Consider the following 26,980-nt stretch of genomic DNA (forward strand, 5'->3'; position numbering starts at 1 on the left):
GGGTAAGAACAGCACAGTAGCTGGTGGTAGGACGGTTCAGTTGCCTGATAACAGCTGGGAAGCAACTGTCCCTGAATCTGGAGGTGTGCGTTTTCACACTTCTGTACCTCTTGCCTGGTGGGAGAGGGGAGAAGAGGGAGTGAGACACGTCCTTGACTATGCTGCTGGCCTTGCCGAGGCAGCGTGAGGTGTAGACATAGAAACATAGATAGAAACATAGAAAATAGGTGCAGGAGTAGGCCATTCGGCCCTTCGAGCCTGCACCGCCATTCAATATGATCATGGCTGATCATCCAGCTCAGTAGCCTGTACCTGCCTTCTCTCCATACCCCCTGATCCCTTTAGCCACAAGGGCCACATCTAACTCCCTCTTAAATATAGCCAATGAACTGGCCTCAACTACCTTCTGTGACAGAGAATTCCACAGACTCACCACTCTCTGTGTGAAGAAATGTTTTCTCATCTCGGTCCTAAAAGACTTCCCCCTTATCCTTAAGCTGTGACCCCTGGTTCTGGACTCCCCCAACATCGGGAACAATCTTCCCGCATCTAGCCTGTCCAACCCCTTAAGAATTTTATATGTTTCTATAAGATCCCCCCTCAGTCTTCTAAATTCCAGCGAGTACAAGCCCAGTCTATTCAGTCTTTCCTCATATGTAAGTCCCGCCATCCCAGGGATTAATCTGGTGAACCTTCTCTGTACTCCCTCTAAGGCAAGAACGTCTTTCCTCAGGTTAGGAGACCAAAACTGCACACAATACTCCAGATGCGGTCTCACCGAGGCCCTGTACAAATGTAGATGGAGTCAATGGAAGGGAGGTTGGTTTGTGTGATTGTCCGGGCTGCGTCCACGACTCTCTGCGATTCCTTGCGGCCTTGGATGGAGCTGCTCCCAAACCGTGCTGAGATGCATCTCGATAAAATGCTTTCTACAGAGCATCTGTAGAGGTTGGTGGGGATTTGCAGGATATTCGGGGAGCACGGAGTTAGTGGTTAAGTTGGGCGCAGAGTTGTCAACAGCTGCAAAGTGTGTCGACATGTCCGCAAATGTGAAGATACACAAACTGCTGGAGTAATCAGCGGGTTCAGACTGAAGAAAGGTCTTCACCCGTAAACATCACCTAATCCTTCACTCCAGAGATGCTGCCTGACCCACTGAGTTACTCCAGCTTTTTGTGTCTTTTCGGCGTAAACCATCATAGAAACATAGAAACATAGAAAATAGGTGCAGGAGTAGGCCATTCGGCCCTTCGAGCCTGCACCGCCATTCAATATGATCATGGCTGATCATCCAGCACAGTAACCTGTACCTGCCTTCTCTCCATACCCCCTGATCCCTTTAGCCACAAGGGCCACATCTAACTCCCTCTTAAATATAGCCAATGAACTGGCCTCAACTACCTTCTGTGGCATCTGCAGTTCCTTTCTACACAGTGCCCAAATATGGCTTGTTAGACTGCAAGGGGACACTAGGACGTTGCTGCTGTTAATGTGAAGCACCGTGAGTAATAAAAAAATCAAGAACCAGAGGTCATAGGATTAAGATGAGAGGGGATTTTTTTTAAATAGGAATCTGAGGGGCAACATTTTCACACACAGGGTGGTGGGTTTATGGAACGAGCTGCCAGGCGAGGAAGGTACTAAAACAGCAGGCTGAAGAAGGGTCTCGACCCGAAATGTCACCTATTCCTTTTCCCCAGAGATTCTGCCTTCAGTGTAAACCACCAGTTCCTTGGTATATCTCTGTCAGGTTATTTTCGACCTTGTTTTTGACGCTCGACAGCCCGCGTGGCCTTCTTCTAGTCTGGGGTGTGGGTGTATGACCCATGGAACTATTGACAGGGGTGTTCTTTAAGGAGCAGAGTTTGGACACTGTCACTAAGATGTCTGCAACACATCTCCCTGGGTTGTGCTTACAACCTGTGCAGGATCTCACGGTTTGTTAGGAGAGAGCCTTCTTCAGTCTGTCTCACCTGGCAACTCCTTCCATATACACACCATGTATTCAAGACAGAGTTAGATTTAGCTCTTCGGGCTAACAGAATCGAGGGAGATGGGGAGAAAGCAGGAACAGGGTACTGATTTTGGATGATCAGCCATGAACAGATTGAATGGCGGTGCTGGCTCGAAGGGCCGAATGGCCTCCTCCTGTACTTATTTTCTATGTTTCTAAGATGATCTCCAGGAGCCCTCTACTGGCCTTGATCCCACTCGGACCTCTGCAACAGGCCTTGCTAATGATGCCTCTCTCTTTCAACTCTCGCTTCAGCTCGATCCATACCCTCTGGGGACCTGCCTCCAAATTTCCTTCCCTCTCTGACCAAGCTTTGGCTGCTCTTCCAGTACATGGCTGGCTGTCAAATTCAGCTTACTAATTGTTGCTGTGAAACAGTTTGCAACGCTAGAGACTTGGCGGAAAGGCAAGTTCTTGTTGCACGCTGGAGGCATCTTGATATGTTGCTTCAGGATCCAGCCCCGAAAGCCAAACCTGATAATTGCAGAGGGGAACTTAGCAACTTACAGACTCCATTTAAAAAATTTTAAAAAATGCTCTGAGAGGAAAACCACAGCATTTACATGATGTAAGCTTTCGCTGCCTGCACCATTTCCTGTTCGAGGCTGAGTTCCATTCAGTAGATTTTACAGACAACAGATTTATCTGTGGGAACCGTTTGAAACTGACAGGTTTGCAGAAGATCGTTCTTTCTTTATTTGATACAGTAAAAGTGAATTTTAAATGTAAGCAGTTATTTCAGTTTTGTCCTTTAGAAGCTCTTAAAAGTTCTTTTTTAAAAACGGGGAGTGGTTTTTAGCCTGTGAGAGTTTGGCTGGTAGCCGAGTGCCTTTGTGATACTCAGGGCACTGTGCATCTGATATTGTCTGGTGAGATTCCAGGGTTTGGCAAGCCAACCCATGAAGGTTGTGCCAAAGTTGAAAGTTATTTATTGGTGTAAAAGCTGCTTTCAAACTTACTGTCAATTTTTTTAATCTATGTTCAGTGCGATCTACTGTTTAAATTTGTGTTGAACTTTTGTCATTTCCAATCATCGTTACAAGTTGGCAAGGAAAATATGAAGCATTTGGGCCCCCTCATCTGAGAAGGGAGAGAGTCCAGAGGAGGTCTACAAGAACGATCCCAGGAACCATTGGGTTAATGTATGATGAGCGTTTTCCGGCACTGGGCCTGTACTCGCTGGAGTTTAGAAGGATTAAACGTACCGAATAGTGAGAGACATGGATAGAGTGGATGTGGAGAGGATGTTTCCACTAGTGGGAGAGTCTAGGACCAGAATAAAAGGACAAACCTTTATCAAGGAGATGAGGAATTTCTGTAGTCAGAGGGCAGTGAATCTGTGGAATTCATTGCCACAGACGGCTGTGGGGGCCAAGTCATTGGGTATTTTTAAAGCAGAAGTAGCTGGACAGTGGTAGAGTTGCCGCCTCACAGCGCCAGAGATTCTGGTTCGAACCTAACTACGGGTGATGTCTGTATGGAGTTTGTACGTTCTAACCGTGTCCGAGTGGGTTTTCTCCGGGTGCTCTCGTTTCCTCCCACACTCCAAAGATGTACATGTTTTGGGTTAATTTGGCTTTGGTAAAAATTGTAAATTGTCCCCACTGTGTAGGATAGTGTTAGTGTATGGGGATCACTGGTCGGCGCAGACTCGGTGGGCTGAAGGGCCTGTTTTCCTGCTGTATCTCTAGAGTAAACTAAACTAAAGAAATTGACAGGTTCTTGATTAGTACGGGTGTCAAAGGTTACAGGGAGAAGGCAGGAGAATGGGGTTGTGAGGGAAAGATAGATCAGCCATGATTGACTGGTAGAGTAGACTCGATGGGCCGAATGGCCTTATTCTGAACCTGTGACATAAAATATCAATTGCTCTTCCACTTTTGCATTCAACACAATCTGGAACGTGACTGTTGCCAGTGACTTGACTCGAGGAAGTGCAGATGCTGGAATCTTGCAGAGAAGGCAAAGTGCTGGAGTAGCTCAATGGGTCAAGAAGGGTCCTGACCAGAAATGTCACCTATCCATGTTCTCCAGAGATGCTCTTTGTACTGCTGAGTTACTTCAGCATTTTGTGTCTATCTCCAGAGATGCTGCCTGACCTGCTGAGTTACTCCAGCGCTTTGCGCCTTTCTTTGGTATAAACCAGCATCTGCAGTTCCTTGCTTCTACTATCCCGCACCCTTCCTCAGCTTACCGATCGCCTTTGCCTCTTGTCCCAACATTCTCCCGCTGTTCTCCCCACCGGCTATCACCCTCTCCATTCTCAATCCCAATGCAGGGTTATGACTAGGGTTGCCAACTGTCCCGTATTAGCCGGGACATCCCATATTTTGGGTTAAATTGGTTTGTCCCATACGGGACCGCCCTTGGCCCGTATTAGGCCCGGGGGGCGCTGTAGGCCCGGACAGTGTAGGCCCGGACAGTGTAGGCCCGGGCACCGCCTGACGGAGGTTGCGTAGTAACCTGCCTCCCGGCCCGGGCGGCCGCCATTGGTGGAGCGGGAGCACGTGGCCGCTGGCTGGGTGAGGTCACGTGGGGCGCGGGGCGGTGATGTCACCTTGCCCCTTATTTGGGAGTGAGATAGTTGGCAACCCTAGTTAAAACGTCCATGTCGCCACCCCTCCCCACAAACCCCCCGACTGGATGCTGCTTGACCCGCTGAGTTCCTCCAACAGATTCCAGCATCAGCAGTGTCTCCAGTGTGCCTTGTGTCTCCATTGCCCTCAGGGGACCCCTTTACCTCACCATTCCCCATCCGTTGCTCTCTGTCCCAACCCATGTCTCTCCCTCCACAAAATGATCCATCCTCATCCTTGCCTCAGTCCTGCGTTACCATCAAACCCATTCTTACATCCAAGAATACTCTCGACAATACTCGGCAATCCTTGGGCCTTCCCAGTTCTTGATTAGAATGGGCGCCATGACTAATGGGGAGAAGGCAGGAAAATGGGATTAGAAGGCGGAGATCAGTCATGATTGAATGACGGAGTGGACTCGGTGGGCCGAATGGCCTAATTCTACTCCTATAACTTGTAAACAGAGAGTGGTGAATCTGTGGAATTCTCTGCCACAGAAGGTAGTTGAGGCCAGCTCATTGGCTATATTTAAGAGGGAGTTAGATGTGGCCCTTATGGCTAAAGGGATCAGGGGGTATGGAGAGAAGGCAGGTACGGGATACTGAGTTGGATGATCAGCCATGATCATATTGAATGGCGGTGCAGGCTCGAAGGGCCGAATGGCCTACTCCTGCACCTATTTTCTATGTTTCAATGTTTCTATAACCCTGTTTAGAGATACAGTGCGGAAACAGGCCCTTCGGCCCACCTGGTCCGTGCCGACCAGTGATCCCCGCACATTAACACTATTCTACACCCACTAGGGACAGTTTTTACATTTACCAGGCCAATTAACTTACAAACCTGTACGTCTTTGGAGTGTGGGAGGAAACCGAAGATCTCGGAGAAAACCCACGCAGGTCACGGGGAGAACGTACAAACTCCGCACAGACAGCACCCGCAGTCGGGATCGAACCCGGGTCTCCGGCGCTGCATTTGCTGTAAGGCAGCAACTCTACCGCTGCACCACTGCGGTTTTCAACTTGTCTGCATCAGACCTGCCCTCACGGGCTACTTTGAATTTACTGGCTTTTACTTTCACATGCAAATTCCTGTGTGACCTAACCCCCTTCTACAACCCCCTCCAGCTCTCGGTTTCAACACGCCTCCTCTGCTATTCAAATTCTAGCCTCCGCAGACATCCTTCCCCTCCGCCCACTGCCTTCCCCAACCCTGCCTCTTGCCTCTCCCCTTCCTCCATCAGGCACAGCTTGCAATCTCTTGAGCTACTTACTGTACAATCGCAGAATGATAGAAAAGAGGAAGAGTTCAGTAGGTCCATTACGACAATCTCAGGAATGAGTAGGTCAACATGTGATAGAAACATAGAAACAGACAATAGGTGCAGGTGTTGGCCATTCAGCCCTTTGAGCCAGCACCGCCATTCAATATGATCATGGCTGATCATCCAAAATCAGTACCCCGTTCCTGCTTTCTCCCCATAACCCTTGATTCCGTTAGCCCGAGGAGCTAAATCTAGCTCTCTCTTGAAAACATCCAGTGAATTGGCCTCCACTGCCCTCTGTGGCAGAGAATTCCACAGATTCACAACTCTCTGGGTGAAGAGGTTTTTCCTCATCCCAGTCCTAGTCCTGGTCCTGGTGAGCGTTTGTGGGCACTGGGCCTGTACTCGCTGGAGTTTAGAAGGATGAGGGGGGACCTCATTGAAACGTACAGAACAGTGAAAGGCCTGGATAGAGTGGATGTGGAGAGGATGTTTCCACTAGTGGGAGAGTCTAGGATTAGAGGCCATAGCCTCAGAATTAAAGGATGTTCTTTTAGGAAGGAGATGAGGAGAAATTTCTTCAGTCAGAGGGTGGTGAATCTGTGGAAAATCTTTGCCACAGAAGGCTGTGGAGGCCAAGTTAGTGGATATGTTTAAGGCAGAGATAGATAGATTCTCGATCAGTGAGGGTGTCAGAGGTTATGGGGAGAAGGCAGGAGAATGGGGTTAGGAGGGAGAGATAGATCAGCCATGATTGAATGGCGGAGTAGAATGGCATAATTCTATTCCTATCGTTAATGACCGTATTGCCTTATCACCAGCATGCTGCCTCCCAGCCTGACCTTCCCGTAATATACTTCTCCATCCTCTCACACCATAACAACAGCGGCACAGCAGGTAGAGTTGCTGTCGAACACCACCAAACCAGGTTCAATCCTGACCTCGGCTGCTGCCTTTGTGGTGTTTGCTTGTCTCCCTGCCACAGAGGAAAGCATACGAGAAAACTTTTTTTTTCTCTCTCTCTCATTTCTCCATCCCCTGACTCTCAGTATGAAGAAGGGTCTCGACCCGAAATGTCACCCATTCCTTCTCTCCAGAGATGCTGCCTGTCCTGCTGAGTTACTCCATCATATTGTGTCTTATCTTCGGTGTAAACCAGCATCTGCAGTTCCTTCCTGCACATTCCCGCTCACAGATGCTGCCAGACCCGCTAAGTTACTCCAGCTTTTTTGTGTCTAACTGAGATACATAGAGCTCCCCTTTCTCAGGCTTTTGCTTCCGGTATCTGTGTGTGTGAGAGAGAGAGAGAGAGAGAGAGAGAGAGAGAGGGAGAGAGAGAGCGAGAGAGAGAGCGAGAGCGAGAGAGAGAGAGAGAGAGAGTGAAAACAGTTTAATCTACCTCTGCTGCATTGAGCCAGGGATTGGGTTAAAACTGAACTTCACTTCCAAAAGAGTAAAAAGGAGGACACTTAGGAATCTTTGGAGCCAGGTGGGAGTTGTGTACCAGTCCTTGTGGAACGGCATTATCAAGTAGGAGACAGACACAAAAAGCTGGAGTAACTCAGCGGGTCAGACGGCATTGCTGGAGGGCAGGAACGGGTGACGTTTCTGAGCAAGGGGTGGTACATGACTGGAACGAGGTAGGACATTTTGCTGTGTGTCTGATCACAACCACACACATGCCTTAATTTTACTAACGTTTGATGTTTTGATAAAACAGCCGCGACTTGGGCAAAATGGGGGCCAGTGTGGAAGCACAGAGACTAATTATATCGCGGAACAAAACACTGGCTTGGTGCTGGCTATGTTTCACCACTCGACTTTTAATAGATTGAACGCTGCAAGCACATCCCCAGGCAGAGCAGTGGTAGATTCCACTACCAACCTCTGCAATACAAATCCTTTCAGCGTTGCTCTTCCTGAGTTTGTCTTAGTGGTTGTGACCCGTGCCTGAGCAGGCACAAGGAATTCTTGACCGGCCGGAGAGATGACCACGATGGCATTTATGGGCTGGTGAGGGGAGGAGGGAGGATTTAGTTTAGTTTAGAGACACAGCGCGGAAACAGGCCCTTCGGCCCACCGGGTCTGCGCCGACCAGCGATCCCCGCACACTAACACTATCCTACACACACTAGGGACAATTTACATTTTAATACCAAGCCAATTAACCTACAAACCTGCACGTCTTTGGAGTGTGGGAGGAAACCGGAGATCTCGGAGAAAACCCACGCAGGTCACGGGGAGAACGTACAAACTCCGTACAGACGGCACCCGTAGTCAGGATGGAATCTGGGTCCCTGGCGCTGTGAGGCAGCAACTCTACCGCTGCGCCAATGCCGCCCTTATGAGTTGTGGGGGGCGGGGGGGGGGGGGGAGAGTTGATGATGGCACTTATGGGGTGGAGAGAGAGGAGAGAGGATGATTGATCTTAAATTAGTTTCTCTTGAAGGACTACACTACAAATTCAAATGATTGTCTTTCTGCTGACTGGTCAGCCCACAAGAGCTTTTCACTGTACCTCGGTACACGTGTCAATAAACTCAAGCTGATATACATTACTTAACTGATAACTGATTTGAACACTAAGAGGAGAGTTTCTGGCCTGGCAATTGTTGCTAGTGTTCTCTGGGGGTGGGCGTATGACTGCCTATTGCCCATGACTTGGCCTGAATCAACCTGGCTTTTAAAATGAAAGATCTGAGCCAGGCTGGTAATGTTGGTGTTGTGAAGTGGTTTGACAGGCAATCCTGTCCCTACAGTTCTGAATGTGCAGGAAGGAACTGCAGATGCTGGTTTGCACTGAAGATAGTCACAAATGCTGGAGCAACTCAGCGGGACAGACAGCATCACTGGAGAGAAGGAATGGGTGACGTTTCGGGTTGAGACCTTTCATCAGATGACGTTTAGCTGTCTTAGTGTGATCAAGGGTCTCGACCCAAAATGTCACCTATTCCTTTACTCTGGAGGTGCCGCCTGACCCATTGAGTTACTCCAGCACTCTGTGTCCTTGTGTCAGTTCGTAGATTGTAGTTTAGATGGTGGTTTGTAGTCTAATGGTTGTTGGGAAGAAGCTGTTACTGAACCTGGAGATCACAGTTTTCAGACTCCTACATAGGGTTGCCAACTGTCCCGTATTAGCCGAGACATCCCGTATATTGGGCTAAATTGGTTTGTCCCGTACGGGACCGCCCATGTCCCGTATTAGACCCGGGGGCTGCTGTAGGCCCGGACACTGTTGGCCCCGACACTGTAGGCCCCGACACTGTAGGCCCAGACACTGTAGGCCCGGACACTGTAGGCCCAGACACAGTGGGCCCAGGCACTGTAGGCTCTGACACTGTAGGCCCGGACACTGTAGGCCCGGACACAGTAGGCCCAGACACTGTTGTCCGGGGGAGGTGCTGTAGGCCCAGACACTGTAGGCCCGGGGGGGTGCTGTAGGCCCAGACACTGTAGGCCCGGACACTGTAGGCCCAGACACTGTAGGCCCGGACACTGTAGGCCCAGACACAGTGGGCCCAGGTAGGCCCTGACACTGTAGGCCCGGACACTGTAGGCCCGGACACAGTAGGCTCAGACACTGTTGTCCGGGGGAGGTGCTGTAGGCCCAGACACTGTAGGCCCGGACACTGTAGGCCCTGACACTGTAGGCCCGGACACTCTAGGCCCAGACACACTGTAGGCCCGGACACTGTAGGCCCGGACACTGTAGGCCCGGACACTGTAGGCCCGGACACTCTAGGCCCAGACACTCTGTAGGCCCGGACACTGTAGGCCCGGACACTGCAGGCCCGGACACTGTAGGCCTGGACACTGTTGGTCTGGACACTCTAGGCCCAGACACACTGTAGGCCCGGAGGCCCGGGCACCACCTATCGGAGGTTGCGTAGCAACCCGCCTCATGGCCCAGGCGGCCGCCATTGGTGGAGCGGGAGCACGTGGCCACTGGCTGGGTGAGGTCACGTGGGGCGTGGGGTGATGACGTCACCTTTCATCCCTTATTTGGGAGTGAGATAGTTGGCAACCCTGATAGGGATGGATCAGGAAAGCTGATGTGATGTGAATGAACAGCTGTGTTCTGTTAGAATGGCAAGGCAACCTTGAATGACCTCTTCCCGCTTATCCATTTCTTACAATGCAAATATTGTAAGAACTTGCACAGTCTCTGCTGTGTGTTAGAACTCAGCTCCAGGCACCACTGCAAGCTCTCATGACACATCAGGAGAGCGATGGAACAAATCAGAACACAAGCGTCAAAAACTTGCCATTCGTGCCTAGTCCAGATGGTCCATTAGTACTTTGTTTTGCAAGCAGCACAAACGTTTGTGTCCATGATTGTCAGCATGTTGCTTCATCGTGAGGCTGTGATGGGGGAACTTTGAGGACCAAGGAGAATTTACAGGAAGACAAGTACCTGCACTGTCAAAAATGGTGTCCCATCTTAATCCCACCTTCCCGAAGATCACAGGTCTGGTTTAACTCAGTGGGACGGGCAGCATCTCTGGAGAGAAGGAATGGGTGGCGTTTCGGGTTGAGACCCATCATCAGACCCGATCCGAAACGTCACCCATTCCTACTCTTCAGAGATGCTGCCTGTCCCGATGAGTCCAGCTTTTTGTGTCTATCTTCGGTTTAAACCAGCATCTGCAGTTCCTTCCTGCACAGGTCTGGTTTAGTTTATTGTTATAAAAGGCTTTTGTTTGCGTGCTATTCAGTCAAAAAGAAAGACTATACATGATTACAATCAAGCCATCCACAGAGCACATATAAAGGAGAACGGGTTGGACATTTAGTGCAATTAATTCTGCTCCCATGACTTATGAATGCCTACTGTAAGTTAATGTCTGATTAAACATAGTTCAAAGGTCTCCAATGAGGTAGATGGGAGGTCAGGAATGCACTCCAACTGGTGAGAGGACGGATCAGTTGCCTGATAACTGCTGGGTAGAAGCTGTCCCTGGACCTGGAGGTGTGCGTTTTCACACGTCTGTACCTCTTGCATGATGGGACAGGGGAGAAGAGGGAGTGACCGGGGGTGAGACTGGTCCTTGATGATGCTGCTGGCCTTGCCGAGGCAGCGTGAAGTGTAGATGGAGTCAGTGGAAGGGAGGTTGGTTTGTGTGATGGTCTGGGCTGCTGGCCTTGCCGAGGCAGCGTGAAGTGTAGATGGAGTCAGTGGAAGGAGGTTGGTTTGTGTGATGGTCTGGGCTGCGTCCACAATTCTCTGAAAATTCCTTGCGGTCTTGAATGGAGCTGTTCCCAAGCATGCAGTATAGCTGCTGCCTCACAGTGCCAGAGGGCGGGGGTTCGATCCTGACCTTGGGTGCTGTCTGTATAGGGATTTGAATGTTCTCCCTATGACCGAGTGGGTTTCCACCAACATCCCAAAGATGGGCAGGTTTGTAGGCTAATTGGTTCCGTAAACTGCCCCTAAAGTGTAGGGAGTGGATGCGTAAAGGGGAACTAATGTGAACGGGTGATCGATGGTCATATCATATCATATCATATATATACAGCCGGAAACAGGCCTTTTCGGCCCTCCAAGTCCGTGCCGCCCAGTGATCCCCGTACATTAACACGATCCTACACCCACTAGGGACATTTTTTTTACATTTACCCAGCCAATTAACCTACATACCTGTACGTCTTTGGAGTGTGGGAGGAAACCGAAGATCTCGGAGAAAACCCACGCAGGTCACGGGGAGAACATACAAACACCTTACAGTGCAGCACCCGTAGTCAGGATCGAACCTGAGTCTCCGGCGCTGCATTCGCTGTAAAGCAGCAACTCTACCGCTGCGCTACCGTGCCGCCCATACTCATAGTAGTAGGCGTAGACTCAGTGATTTAAAGGTACTGTTTCCATGCTAAATCTTTTGATCAATGCTACCTTCAAGGATCTTTGGACCAAGGTTCTTCTGCACTTCTCAATCTCGGCCCATTTATTACATCTTCCCGTCTTGGCTTGTTGCACCAGAGGTCAGGATCAAACTCGATCGTACATCGCACTTCTCTGTATTAAGTTTTATTTGCTTCCTTTCAGCCTAACTGGCCAGAGAGCTTGTACCTCCGTTTGCCAGTCCTATTGCCCAGGCAGGGATATGAAGATCCATCACCAGGCATTGAGCGAATCACTAATTGAGTGAGGTCATAGAGTGATACAGTGCAGAAACTGTCCCATCAGCCCAACTTGCCCACCGACCAACATGCCCCTACACTAGTCCCACCTGCCTGCGCTGGGCCCATAACCCTGTAAACCCATTCTACCCTTTAGGGAGGAGAAGCTCAGATTGGAGACTGGAAAAGGGGAGAGAGATGAAACCTGTCTTGAATCTGATGCCGTGGGTCTCGACCCGAAACGTCACCCATTCCTTCTCTCCAGAGATGCTGCCTGTCCCCGCTGAGTTACTCCAGCATTTTGTGTCTGTCTTCTGTTGAAACTCGCATCCGTTTCTGGCGTTGCGTGTACATGATCCCTGTTTCTGAAGTTGTCTCTGCCACTGTCGGAAGGAGACATTTGCTTCATAGATAAGACGCAAGGGGAACAAAAGACAACATCTCATTTGGAGGCTTGAAGTGAAAACAGAATATGACAACATCAGGAGAGAACGCGGTGCTCTCTCTCCCCCCCTTTCATTCGCTTGTGTGTGAACTGGGCAGGTTGCCACTGACCAGTATAACCACGTATTGATGAATTGCACAAAGCTGACCTTCCATTTCAAAGCGTGCCACTTTACCCTTGCATTTACTAGACGATTGCCTCTTCCCACAGTCCAAACCTTCCATGCCCCCAAAGCCATTTCAGATCCAAGCTGAAATAAAAACCCCTGACATCTTCACACTGTTCTTCCACCCTCAGCCAGTGTTGTGCCTGAGGGATTAAAGTCAGGCTAATAATTCCCACGTCAAGCAGGAGAAACCTTGCTTCTCATGCAACGTGGCTGTGCCCACAACCCTTATGGACCCAGAAATAGTGCCACTCTACAACGTCTCTAATACCTTATTTAGTTCTAAACTGGGTGATTTTCTTTTTCTGTCTTTGCACTCGACATCCTTGTGCCAACGTGCTTAAGTATGCGTCCATCTACGGAGGATCTGGCTCGGCAGCTATTCCTGTTTTTGCCTTATTAATAGATTATTTTAGATTCCCCTGAATCCAATCCAGTGCCTGGGGAAAGACGGGAAACCAAGTTTGCAGCAACCGTGCATGGAATGGGTGGTTAGGGGGGTTGACCAACCAAGGAATGGGTAGTTAGACACAAAAAATTGGCGTAACTCAACAGGACAGGCAGCATCTCTGCAGAGAAGGAATGGATGACGTTTCAGGTCGAGACCATTCGGGTCGAAAGGAGGGTCTCGACCCGAAACGTCACCTGTTCCTTCTCTCCCGAGATGCTGCCTGACCCGCTGAGTTACTCCAGCATTTTATGCCTACCTCAGGTTTGTAGGTTAATTGGCTTGGTGTAAATGTAAATTGTCTCTAGTGTACGTAGGATAGTGTTAGCGTGCGGGGATTGTTGTTTGGTGGGCAGAAGGGCCTGCTTCTGAGCTGTATCTCTAAACTAAACTAAACTAAAAGTCCTTTGAGTTGTACTTGCAGCCACACAGGAGGCCATTTGGCCCATGGGGTTCATGCTAGCCCACAGTGCAGCTGATGGTCCAGTAGTCCTGTTCCTCTTCTCCTTGTATCTCTGGACCCATGCATTTTATTCTCTCTCACTCATGGCCAACAGCTCGGCTTTGATTCTTTCCGCCAGTAATCCACCTGGTCCACAGCAGAGTGGTAACCCATCTGTGTGCCTTTGGGATGTGAGAGGAGGCAAGTGAACTGTCTTCTCACCAACTAGATAATGGTCCTGACCTCCCATCTACCTCATTGGAGACCTTTGAACTATGTTTAATCGGTCTTTATCTTAGAATAGGTGTCCATAGTCATAAGAGCAGAATTAGGCCATTCGGCCCATCGAGTCTTCTCCACCATTAAATCATGGCTGATCTATCTTTCCCTCTCAACCCCATTCTCCTGCCTTCTCCCCATAACCTTTGAAGCCTTTACTAATAAAGAACCTGCCAATCTCTGCTTTATAAATACCCAAAGACTTAGCCTCCACAGCCATCTGTGGTAATGCATTCCACAGATTCACCACCCTCTGATTAATAAAATTCCTCCTCATCTCCATTTTAAAGCCACGTACCCAACTAAATATTGTACACTTTATCCTTTATCTGTGCACTATGGTCTTTGCCTTGACTGGATAGCATGCAAAGGCTTTCCACTGTACCTCAGCATACGTGACGATCATAAACTAAACTGAACTGGACATCAGAGTAAGGGGGGAATGGACACGGTCTCAATGAGAAGATCCCAAAGCCAGGATTGAACCTGAGTCTCTGGAGCTGTGAAGCAGCAGCTCCCACAGCCGCCCATGACTTGATCATGGTCAGTCTGAAGAAGGGTCTCAACCCGAAACGTCACCCATTCTTTCTCTCCCGAGATGCTGCCTGTCCCGCTGAGTTACTCCAGCACTTTGTGACTACCACTTGATCATAAATTGTGTTGAAGTTCTTCCTTATTATGATGCCTGAGTGATCCTCAGTTCAGTTTAGTTCAGTTCAACATTTTCCCGAGTCCCGTGGGCAAGTTGGGCCAAAGGGCCTGTTTCCACGTTCTGTGATTCTATGACTCTGCCTGAGGTCAGATTATGATGTGTTTGCAACCTTTGTGTAATCCATACAATCCTCATGACCAATGTTCCTTTGGCAACGCGCCCCACAGCACTTTATATCGAAGGAGGATCTTTTCCAGTGTAACCACGGTGTGCTGAGGGAAGCTTAGCGACCAAATTGTTAACAGCCAGCTCCTTCAAATGGCAACATGACCATGATGGATGATGGTTAGATAAATAATGGCGACTCAGGTCTAAATATTGGCCAGGATTCCGGTGGAGAACTCCTGAAGAAGTTTAGTTTAGTTTAGTTTGTTACATGTACTGAGGTACAGTGAAACGCTTTTGTTGCGTGCTAACCAGTCAGCGGAAAGACAAAACAAGATTACAATCGAGCCACTCACAGTGTATTGATACATGATAAGGGAATAATGTTTAGTGCAAGGTAAAGCCAGTACAGTCTGAACAAGGATAGTCCGAGGGTCAACAATAAGGTAGATAGTAGTTCAGGACTGCTCTCTGGTTGTGGTAGGATGGTTCTGTTGCCTGATAACATCTGGGATGAAACTGTCCCTGAATCTGGAGGAGTGTGTTAACTAACCCCAGTTTGCCCGGTGGAAGATGAGACTGGTTAACATCCAGCTGTGAACATTTCTTGGTGCATCTAATCAGCAGGAGAAAAGGAACAAAGAAACCCATTATTAATGGCTCCAACTAAAAACAGGTAATAGGGCAAACAAATCAGCATTTCAAAGAGGCTTCATGTTGTGTGCAAAGTGCCTGGAGCGTTTGGGTGTGTCTCCTGAGCGCTGGGTGTAGCCGGTTTGAAAGGAAGTCGGACTCCACCCAACTGATTAAGTCATTCTGGTCTCTTGTTCACCTCATGTTGAAGAAGTGTCCCGACCCAAAACATTGTCTGTCCATTTCCCTCCACAGATGCTACCTGACCCGTTGAGATCTTCCAGCAATTTATCTTTTGCAATTGATTCGTCTTTTTCAGATGTTTATTGGTTTGTCCTGAATTAACTCCAGTTGAATTTAGTTTATTGTCACCTGTACCGAGGTGCAGTGTAAAGCTTTTGTTCAACATCATACCTGCATTTCAAAGAACAGAGAGCTACAGAAAAGACATTCCTAATCATAGATAGACATAAAAAAACTGGAGTAACTCAGCGGGACAGGCAGCATGTCTGGAGAGAAGGAATGGGTGACGTTTCGAGTTGAGACCCTTCTTTAATGGAGATCAGTGTGAAGAAGGGTCTCGACACCCATTCCTTTTCTCCAGAGATGCTGCCTGTCCCGCTGAGTTACTCCAGCTTTTTGTGTCTATCTTCGCTTTAAACCAGCACCTGCAGTTCCTTCCAACACATTCCTAATCATACCTGTCTTTAAGATGAATTGGTGTTTAACAACACAAAGTGGGTGGTATTGTAGAGAGTGAGAATGGTCTTCAAACATCGCAACAGGATCTTTAGCAGTTAGGCAAGTGGGCTGAAGAATAGTTAGTGACGTGTAATGCAGATAAGTATGAGGTGTTGCATTTTGGAAAGTCAAACCAGGGCAGGACCTTCACAGTGAATGGTAGGACCCTTGGAAGTGTCGCAGAGCAGAAAGATCGAGGGGTACAGGTACATATTTCCCTGAAAATGGCGTCACAGGTAAATAGGGTGATAAAGAAGAGTTTTGGCGCATTGGCCTTCATCAGTCAGGACAAATTAATGAAAGATATGCAAACAAAATAACAAAGATAATGCCTTTTAGGCTTGAGGTGACACACCAAAAACATTGATCTTCCTTCTGTCATGTGCCAGCAATGACTGGTATAGAATGCTCCAATGTCCAATACAAATGGTATCCTTTATCATTGTTACTTTTTTGCATATCTATCATTCATTTGTTCTATATCTCTCTACATTACCGTCTGTATCTCTCACTTCCCTCTCCCCTGACTCTCAATCTGAATAAGGGTCTCGACCCAAAACGTCACTCATTCCTTCTCTCCAGAGATGCTGCCTGACCCGCTGAGTTACTCCAGCACTCTGTGTCTGCCTGGTGGATACAAATGAATGCAAATCAACTGCGGGCCCCTGTATGACGCACTGTTGCTCAGACTAATAGCTGTCAGCCTGTTAGCGTGACAGTTTTCAGCCAAGAAGGAGTTCAGGGGTGGAACTTATTTAAAACCATTCACTCAACATGACAAAAATCTACAGTTGATTCAACCTCACAGTTGGTTGATATCTGAATGAACTTTAATTTGGACATGGCTGCAACCTATAGTTCATTTAAAGCCCCTTATCCCACACTGACCTTTCTGTCCTGGGCCTCCTCCACTGTCAGAGTGAGGCCCAATGCAAATTGGACCAACAGCACCTCATATTTTACTTGGGCAGCTTACACCCCAGCGGTATGAACATTGACTTCTCTAACTTCAAGCAACCCTTGCTTTCCCTCTCTCTACATCCCTCCCCTTTCCTAGTTATCCGACCAGTCTGACTGTCCCCCTGATTAGTTATCTTGTATGCTTTGGTGTCACCTTCCCCGAGCTAACAATGATCTAATCAACATTTTCTTCGAACTACATCCCCCTTGATGTCTCGTTCTCACACTTTACACTTCCTTATCTCTGTGTTTCCCTCTCCCCCGACTCTCAGTCTGAAGAAGGGTCTCGACCTGAAACGTCCCCCATTCCTTCCCTCCAGAGATGCTGCCTGCCCCGCTGAGTTACTCCAGCATTTTGTGTCTGCTTTCAGCAACCCAACCACACCTTGTGAACGGCCACATTTATTATTCATTTCTGGTTCCCAGTGCTACAACAATGACCACACTTCAAACGCACTTCATTGGCTGAGAAAACTCCTTGAGAAATACGTGACAGAAACACAGGTGGCTTGTCCTCTCTCGATGTGACCAGACTTCAATTGTTGGGCGATGGTCAGTTTGTGCAGTTGCACAATTCTCCAAGTCTGACTCTATCTGAGAGTAAACTCCCATTACAGCAAGTGCTTGATGCAATCTGACATCTATTTCACACCATGGAGATAGAAAGACAGGCACCATTTTGTGTTGGGAACTTTTAAGACTGGCGTAATCGTCATAGAGTCATGCAGCGTGGAAACAGGTCCATCGGCCCAAATTGTCCATGCCAACTAATATGCACTATTTACAATAGTCCCACCTGCCTATACCCCTCTAAGCCTGTCCTATCCATGTACCTGCCTTAACTACCTCCTCTGGCATACACATAGAAACATAGACATAGAAACATACTCACCACAATTAGTTTAAAAGTTCCCCCTCAGGTTCCCATTAAATCTTTCTCCCATCACCTTAAACCTCATACAGTAAGGAAAAAAAGAACTGAAACTTGGTTTCCAGAAGTCACAGAGAACCTTCCGGAAGAGTAGCCTGCACAGACATAGTTCCTGCAAGAAATGTTGAGTGGAAGCTGACTCACTTTGAAATGAGGAGGCTTTTGTTTGTCACATGTACAGTGAAACAAGTTGTTTGCGTGCTAATCCAGTTAAACCATATCATGTGAAGAAGATTCATACAATCTCGGTTTAGTTTCGTTCAGAGATACAACGCGGAAACAGGCCCTTCAGCCCACTGAGTACCCGCCGATCTATCCCCACACATTAACACTATCCTAGGGACCAAAGATACTAGAGCAGAACAAGATAGACCACTCGACCCTAAAAACCGTAGCATGTCACGGCGCCATTTTAGTAGGCAAAAACTTGCAGAAACATTTTTAAAGAAAAATAACAAAAATCTGTGAATCGATCGATGAGATATATTCTGCATTTTTATGGTATCATCACACATACTGTTCCCCCAAAACACTGATTACACTGCGAGAGGCAGAGCGAACGGCGGGTTTTGCTTACTAAAATGGCGGACGTTACACTCATATCATATCATATATATATACAGCCGGAAACAGGCCTTTTCGGCCCTCCAAGTCCGTGCAGCCCAGTAATCCCCGTACATTAACACTATCCTACACCCACTAGGGACAATTTTTACATTTACCCAGCCAATTAACCTACATACCTGTACGTCTTTGGAGTGTGGGAGGAAACCGAAGATCTCGGAGAAAACCCACGCAGGTCACGGGGAGAACGTACAAACTCCTTACAGTGCAGCACCCGTAGTCAGGATCGAACCTGAGTCTCCGGCGCTGCATTCGCTGTAAAGCAGCAACTCTACCGCTGCACTACCGTACCACCCTTGCCTTTGCGTACTACACTTCAGTATAGGCGATTTTGACAGAGTGGTTCATCTTGTTCCTCTAGTATCTTTGCTAGGGACAGTTTACAATTTTACCAAACCAATTAATCTACAAAACTGTAATTCTTTAGAGTGTGGGTTGAAACTGGAGCTCTCAGAGAAAACGCACGCAGGTCATGAGGAGGACGTACAAACTCCACACAGACAGCACCCATAGTTAGGATCGAACCTGGGTCTCTGGTGCTGTAAGGCAGCAACTCTACCGCTGTTCTGCCAGTGAGAGCCAGTGCCTAGACCATTGAGATAGGAGAGAATCAACCCATTAATGTCTAAACAGGGGGATTTATAAAATGTGGAATGGAATTTACAGAGGCAAAGTAACCTGCAAACACCCGCATTCTTGGGAAACCGGAGCACCCGGAGAAAACCCGAGGTCAGGATTGAACCTGTGTCTCGGGCACTGTGAGACAGCAGCTCTACCCGCTGCACCACTGTGCTGCCCAATAATGTACAAGCCAAACTCCACACTTGCAAAGGGTTGAAATTTGCCCAGTAAAATCCAAGTATCTTTGTATTCATTCATAAGAGTCTGAAGATGGGTTTCGACCCGAAACATCACCTATTCCTTTTCTCCAGAGATGCTGCCCGTCCCTCTGAGTTACTCCAGCATTCTGTGTCTATTTTCAGTGTAAACCAGCATCTGCAGTTCTTCCTACACATCTTTGTATTCTGTTCAAAGGTCATATCAATGAAGTTAGAGCTTGTAAGTGAATCTTTGGCAATAGTAGCCTGTGTGCACGTGTGCGTGTGTGTGTGTGTGTGTTTGTGTGTGCGTGTGTATGTTTGTGTGTGCGTGTGAGTGTGTGTGTGTGCGTGCGTGTGTGTGTTTGTGTGTGTGTATGTGTGTGTGTGTGTGTGTTTGTGTGTGCGTGTGTGTGTTTGTGTGTGCGTGCGTGTGTGTGTGGGTGTGTGTGTGTGTGTGTTTGTGTGCGTGCGTGTGTGTATGTGTTTGTGTGTGTGTGGGTGTGTGTGTGTGCGTGCGTGCGTGTGTTTGTGTGTGTGTGGGTGTGTGTGTGGGTGTGTGGGTGTGTGTGTGCGTGTGTGTGTGGGTGTGTGTGTGTGTGTGAAAGAAGGAGAGAGAGTGTTGAAGAAGGAACTATGGAGTGGATGTGAATGATAGAATGTGAGAGTCTCATTGAATGAATGTGAGTGTGGGAAAGCTTGGGAGAGTAAACGTGAAAGTGGGAGAGAGTGTGTGAGAGAGGCTGCAATAGTGAGACTGGGGGAGTGGGTGTGAGTGTGAGAGAGAGTGGGAGTGGTGTGAGGAAGTGTGTGTGAGAGTGTGTGAGCAAGTGGGTGTGAGAGTGTGTGTGGGAGTGGTATGAGAGTGAATGAGAGAGTGGGTGTGTGTGTTAGGGTGTGGGAGTGTGTGTGTGTGTGTGAGAGAGAGTGTGATAGTGAGACTGGGAGAGTGAGTGTGAGAGTGTGTGTGAGTGAGTGTGAGGGAGTGGGTGTGAGGGAGTGTGAGAGAGTGGGTGTGAGTGGGTGTGAGGGAGTGGGTGTGAATGAGGGTGTGAGTGAGGGTGTGAGTGAGTGGGTGTGAGTGTGAGGGAGTGTGAGAGAGTGGGTGTGAGTGAGTGTGAGGGAGTGGGTGTGCTTGAGAGGGTGTGGGAGTGAGAGTGGACTTTGCATGCATGACTGAGTAAGAATGTAGGAGTGTGCAAGTGTGAGTGAGTACAGCAGCGTAGGTGTGCACACGTTTGACTAAGTGTGCCGCAGGGTGTATTGGAGCACAGAAGTGTGTGCTTTAGAGAGGAAAGGCAGGAATGTGTGCGCGTGCAGGAGTGTGCAAGGGAGAGAGTGCTCAGGAATGCATCTGTGCAAGAGAGTGTGTGTGTGTGAAAAAGCGTGCATGTGGGAGTGTATTTGAGTCAGCGTGGGAGTGGGAGTGAATGGTTAGAGGGAGAGAGTGTGCCTGTGTCAGAGAGAGCAACATTTGTGCGCATATGAAAGCGTGAATCAGTGGCAGTGTGTGAGCAGGGAGCTGTGTGTGTGTGGGTGTGTGTGTACACATGTATGTACATGTGTGTGCACGTGTTTAGGTGTACATGTGTGTGCCCGCGTGTGTATGTACCTGTGTGTGTACGTGTGTGTGCGTGTGCGTGTGTGTATATGTGTGCGCGTGTGTGTTTGCATGTATGCATGTGTGTGTGCGCGTATGTGTGTGTGCGCGTGTGTATGCTTGCATGTACGCATGTGTGTGCGTGTGTATGTATGTGTGTATGTTTATGTGTGTGTGTATGTGTGCATGTGTGTGTGCACGCGTGTGTGAATGTATGTGTATGTGTACGTGTGTGTGAATGTATGTGTATGTGTGTGTGAATGTATGTGTACGTGTGCGCGCGTGTGTGAATGTATGTGTACATGTGTGTGTGTGTGTGTTAATTACCTCTGTCAGGGAAGTGCTGGTTACCACATGATGCTGTTTCATGACACGGTTCCCGACACTGTTGGCTACGGCTTGCAATCTGTCTCTTTTATCCAATATTTTCTAACTGAGCATCAATTAGCAGTGACTGCGTGCAAGAAATCACACACGCACGCACACACACAAAACACAGGTATTTAGAAAATAATCCCACTGATATTCTGCGTGGAGAAAGGTTTTGTTTAAGACTGTGCTTGTGACCAGGGCTTTTCTAACTCCTCCTCCCGCCCCCACAACCCGAGCAACACACACACACCCACACACACACACACACACACACAAACACACACACACACAAAATAAGACTGCCTTCAAACTCTGCTTTTCAGACCGCCACCAGCATTGCCTAAAAGCTGAGCCTTTTCTGTACCCTAATTAGCATGACTAGTTTGATGGATTTAGACAACATCACTGTGAAGGGGGAAAGCACTGTGCTAGGTGTTTTATCCTGCTAAATGCCCCGTCTCTCCCCCAACCCCCCTCCTTGCCCTGCCTGCCGATGCCTCAGTAATTCGCCGCGCACACTTGTGGAGACTTCAGCCGAATGAATTGATCGGCGTTTGTGAGCCTGGCCGTGCTCCAAGACGGTGCTTGTTGGCTTTGTGAGTCGAGCCACCCCTGCACGGGTTTGAAATGTAAGCTGCCTGGATTTTTTTTTTTTCCCTTCTATTTCTCCTTCTGGCAAAGTGCCTGCCTGCCTGCCTGCCTGTGTGGTGTGTGGCAGGGGGCAGAGGGAGATGGATCACTGGTGAGCAGAGAGATCATCAATAACAAACACCCTTCCTCCAGTCAACCCAACAGATAAGTGACTGCTTGTTTTTTTTTTCTGGTGGTGTTGGAGTCGAGAGAGAGGGGAGGGGAGGGGAGGGGGGGTTGTGGATGGAAGAGAAAGGTTTCCCCTTACACCCTCATTAGCACCTAGTGGCTGTTTTCTCTCCTCAGTGCAAGCAGCCCTGGACAAATTCCTCAGCTGCGTGCAACAGGATTTATGCCTGCCTTTGCTGCAATAAATGGCTGTCAAGTTTATTTGACTGTGGCTGCAAAAAGGGATCTTGATGGGATTCATTCTGCATCCATTGTCTCTGTCTGTTGGCAGTCACAGCATGGTTGTATTAGTGGCCTCCATCTGTGATTGTTTCTTACTGGAAGCCAGAAGGCCGACTCTGAATAATTGATGTGTATTGTGCAGGAGAGGGGGAGGAGAAGGAGAGGGAGAGAGGGGGAGGGAGAGAGGGAGGGAGAGAGAGGGAGGGAGGGAGAGAGGGAGAGAGAGTGAGAGAGGGAGGGGGAAGGAGAGAGGGAGGGAGGGAGAGAGCGAGGGAGGGAGAAGGGAGAGAGAGAGTGAGAGAGGGGTGCCTGAGAGGGATGGGAAAGAGCTGCTCGTTCTGCCTGCCACTGAGATCACCACGCACACACACACACTGCCTGCCTCTCCCTTTGTCCTCCAGGATTAGGAGTAGGCTGGGAGGAAGTTGTTCAGCAAGGTGAGGAGGAGGGGGGAGGGATGGGGACAGGGCTGGTTTGTAGGATTGCAGGAAGGTTTAAAGGGAAACGCACTGTGGTTGGGAAGCAACACTGGCCTGGAGGAGAGGAAGGAGTTAGCAAGCTGTGTGTGGGGGGAAGGAACTGCACAGTTGCTGGGTTACGCCGAAGGTAGACACAGAATGCTGGAGTAACTCAGCGGGTCGGGCAGCATCTCTGGAGAGAAGGAGTGGGTGAGGAAGGGTATGGACCCAAAACGTCACCCATTCCTCCTTGCCAGCTGCGTGTCGTTCCTTCACCCACGCAGGATTCTGGGTACGGTGGAGATGTAGGTGTGCTGTCAAATGGCGCAGAGAGAATTTTAAACCCTGCTTTCAATGGGGAGGCAGGAGATATTTGCATCTGGTGGCTGCTGACCGAGGGCAAGGATCCAGGGCAGGGCCTGGGAGTCGAGAGGGGACCTGATGGTATAAGCAGGAAGGAACTGCAGATGCTGGTTTACACCGGAGATAGACACAGAGTGCTGGAGGAACTCAGGCGGCATCTCTGGAGAGAAGGAGTGGGTGACATTTCGGTTCGAGACCTTTCTTCAGTCTGACCCAAAACGTCACCCATTCCTTCTCTCCAGAGATGCTGCCTCTCCAGAGTTACTCTAGCATTTTGTGTCCACCTTCGATTTAAACCAGCATCTGCAGTTCTTTCCAAAAAATGATTGTTTAGTTTAGTTTCGAGATACAGCGTGGAAGTGGGCCCTTCGGCCCACCGAGTCCGTGCCACCCAACGATCACCTGCACACTAGTTCTATGCTAGGGTCTTTCAATAGACAATAGACAATAGGTGCAGGAGTAGGCCATTCAGCCCTTCGAGCCAGCACCGCCATTCAATGCGATCATGGCTGATCACTCTCAATCAGTACCCCGTTCCTGCCTTCTCCCCATACCCCCTCACTCCGCTATCCTTAAGAGCTCTATCCAGCTCTCTCTTGAAAGCATCCAACGAACTGGCCTCCACTGCCTTCTGAGGCAGAGAATTCCACACCTTCACCACTCTCTGACTGAAAAAGTTCTTCCTCATCTCCGTTCTAAATGGCCTACCCCTTATTCTTAAACTGTGGCCCCTTGTTCTGGACTCCCCCAACATTGGGAACATGTTTCCTGCCTCTAATGTGTCCAATCCCCTAATTATCTTATATGTTTCAATAAGATCCCCCCTCATCCTTCTAAATTCCAGGCAGCATCTCTGGAGAGAAGGAACGGGTGGCACTTCTTATAAACCACTTCTGCAGTTGCTGATGGGGGAGGGGTTGGGCCCACTGATGACCGGGCGTCACGCTTGTATTACCTGGTCCAAACCAAAGGGGACCGAAGAAGGGTCTCGACCCGAAACGTCACCCATTCCTTCTCTCTAGAGATGTTGCCTGTCCTGCTGAGTTACTCCAGCATTTTGAGTCTGTCTTCGGGACGATCCATTGTTGGGGGCATTTAGTTTTAAGTAGCATTTGGCAAGACCTGGGAGGTTTGGCTGCCCTGAGTGTTGCTGGAATACATGACCCTATGTGTGGTGAAAGACAGTTCTGTTGGACCTTCACTGAGAGTTCGAGGCTGTAGAAGAGGATGAGGCCCTCTGCCCTCCGTCTCTCCTGCTGAGTGTACAATAGGCCAGTGTCAGACCCCTCCACATGACAGAGATTAGTGCGTGTGTCAGAGGTTATGGGGAGAAGGCAGGAGAATGGGGTTAGGAGGGAGAGATAGATCAGCCATGATGGAATGGCGGAGTAGACTGAATAGGCAGAATGGCCTAATTCTACTCCTATTCCTTATGACTTCTGAATAGCCATTGTCATGGTCTTTACGTCTGGCTGAACGTGCTTCTGTAGATGGTTGATTATCGGAGTGTGCAGGAAGGAACTGCAGATGCTGGTTTACATCGAAGATAGACACAGAATGCTGGAGTAACTCAGCGGGTCAGGCAGCATCTCAGGAGAGAAGGAATGGGTAACGTTTCGGGTCGAGACCCTTCTTCAGGCTGAGAGTCGGGGGAGAGGGAAAGGAGAGATATTAAAGGGTAAAGTGTGAAAACGAGAGATCAAAGGGGACGAAGGTCAAGGAAAATGTGGAAGAGATCATTGTTAGCTAGGGGAAGGTGACAACGAGGCATGCAAAGTAAAATGTAATCGGAAGGACAGACAAACTAGTTGGAGATCTAGGGTGGGAGAAGGATAGAGAGGGAAAGCAAGGGAGTTAGAGAGATGATTGTTCATACCGCTGGGGTGTGAGCTGCCCAAGCGAAATATGAGGTGCTGTTGCTCCAATTTGCATTGGGCCTCACTCTGACAGTGAAGGAGGCCCAGGACAGAAAGGCCTGTGTGGGAATGGGAGGGGGAGTTAAAGTGTTTAGCAACCGGGAGATCAAGTAGGATTTCAACTTGTGTGGGAAGGAACTGCAGGTGCTGGTTTACACGGTACAGTTTGTTGAGCTTTGAAGTAGTTGAGCAGGAAGTGCGGTTGAAGTCACCGACAGATCTGTAGTGCAATTAAAATGTTTGCATGCCGACATTGTCCCTACGTTGTCAGGTCTAGGCGGACCGACCGAGTGGAGGTGTTCAGCGAAGCGGTCGCCGAGCATAATACTTATTGGAGAGTTGGCCTTGAGGCCGAGCGGCCGGATATGTCACCATGAGCTGCTCACACTTGTGGAGGCCCACGACCAGCAGTCTGAGTGCAAGCAGGACATTGGCAGCAGGCCCACCAGCGGTCTGAAGAGGCGGTGGCCAGGAGCCTGGTTGCAGAGGAGGACCAGGTTCAGCAGTGGGCTTGGAGGGTCGTTTTGACATCCAGCTCCTTGCTAGTTTTGTTGGAAGCTGTCGAAAATCATGGACTGCAGATGGGTAGGCGGTTCGGCTTCACTCATGTTGACACAGCACACCTTGAAAACCCTGTATGGGTCATGAACAGAGTTTATACTGGAGCAAAGTTCAAATGCACTTCTTTGCACTGATAACATAGTACTGGAGTCAGGGGTTATGGGGAGAAGGCAGGAGAATGTGGTTAGGAGGGAAAGATAGATCAGCCGTGTTTGAATGGTAGAGTAGACGTAACGGGCCGAATGGCCTAATTCTGTGTCTTTCACTTATGAACATAATGTTTGATGGTGTTAAGATTTTGGTCTACATTGAAAACTGTTGGAGAATGGATCGACTGAGCTTATATACACTGGAATTTAGAAGGTTGAGAGGGGATCTTATAGAAACATATAAAATTATTAAGGGATTGGACAGGCTAGATGCAGGAAACGTGCTCCCGATGTTGGGGGAGTCCAGAACCAGGGGTCACAGTTTAAGAATAAAGGGGAGGCCATTTAGGACTGAGATGAGGAAAAACTTTTTCACCCAGAGAGTTGTGAATCTGTGGAATTCTCTGCCACAGAAGGCAGTGGAGGCCGATTCACTGGATATTTTCAAGAGAGAGTTGGATGTGGCTAACGGAATCAAGGGATATGGGGAGAAAGCAGGAAAGGGGTACTGATTTTAGATGATCAGCCATGATCGTATTGAATGGCCTACTCCTGCACCTATTTTCAATGTTTCTATGATTCCTTGTTAGTCGTCTGGAGCTTCACACCTGCAGAAAGTGCTGGGGGTTCATTGGTAGAAGACATTTATGTTTTAACTTGGAACTCAGAAGTGCTGGAGTAACTCAGTGGGTTCAGACTGAAGAAAGGTTCCAACTTGAACCGCCACCCATCTGTGTTCTCCACAGATGCTGCCTAACCCTGTGAGTTCCTCCAGCACTTTGTGTTTTCAGCATCTGCAGTTCATTGCGTCATTATGTTTATACTTGTTCTCTACTCCGTAAACTTGCCCTAACCAACACCGTGTCCCAATCGTCCATGTGGCCCAGTGGTGGGGCTAGTGCCTTGCAACGCCAGAGACCCAGGTTTGATTCTGAGTACGGGTGTTATCTGTACGGAGTTCGTACGTTCTCCCCGTGACCTGCGTGGGTTTTCCACAGGTGCTCCAGTTTCTTCCCACACTCCAAAGACGTACGGGTTTGTAGGTTAAACGGCTTGGTTATAAATGTAAAATTGTCCCTAGTGTGTGTGGGATAGTGTTAGTGTGCGGGAATCGCTGGTCGGTGCAGACTCAGTGGGCCTGTTTCTGCACTGTATCTCAATCCTGTACCCCGACTCAATTTATGCTTGACCCCCTCCTCTTGGACTCCCCCGGATGGCCATCTACCTTCATTGGACGTTTTCATT

At 48.8% G+C, this 26,980-nt stretch overlaps 1 protein-coding gene across 11 annotated transcripts in view; it reads left to right on the forward strand.

The window, feature by feature from the left end:
- Positions 1 to 26,980, forward strand: part of zmiz1a (zinc finger, MIZ-type containing 1a) — a 334,001-nt gene that overhangs the window by 227,550 nt on the left and 79,471 nt on the right. Inside the window, exon 1 of one of the 11 annotated variants that reach the window (XM_078428568.1) lies at positions 2,665 to 2,685. The exons of 8 other annotated variants lie outside the window; for them this stretch is intronic. The gene's annotated coding sequence lies outside the window, so the exon portion shown is untranslated. Of the gene's footprint in view, positions 1 to 2,664; positions 2,686 to 21,547; positions 21,877 to 21,906; positions 22,043 to 26,980 lie in introns of those variants that run through there. 2 more of the 11 variants (XM_078428567.1, XM_078428566.1) reach the window with 2 other exon arrangements.

The sequence above is a fragment of the Rhinoraja longicauda genome, chromosome 35 (assembly GCF_053455715.1).
Source record: "Rhinoraja longicauda isolate Sanriku21f chromosome 35, sRhiLon1.1, whole genome shotgun sequence".
Lineage (NCBI taxonomy): Eukaryota > Metazoa > Chordata > Chondrichthyes > Rajiformes > Arhynchobatidae > Rhinoraja > Rhinoraja longicauda.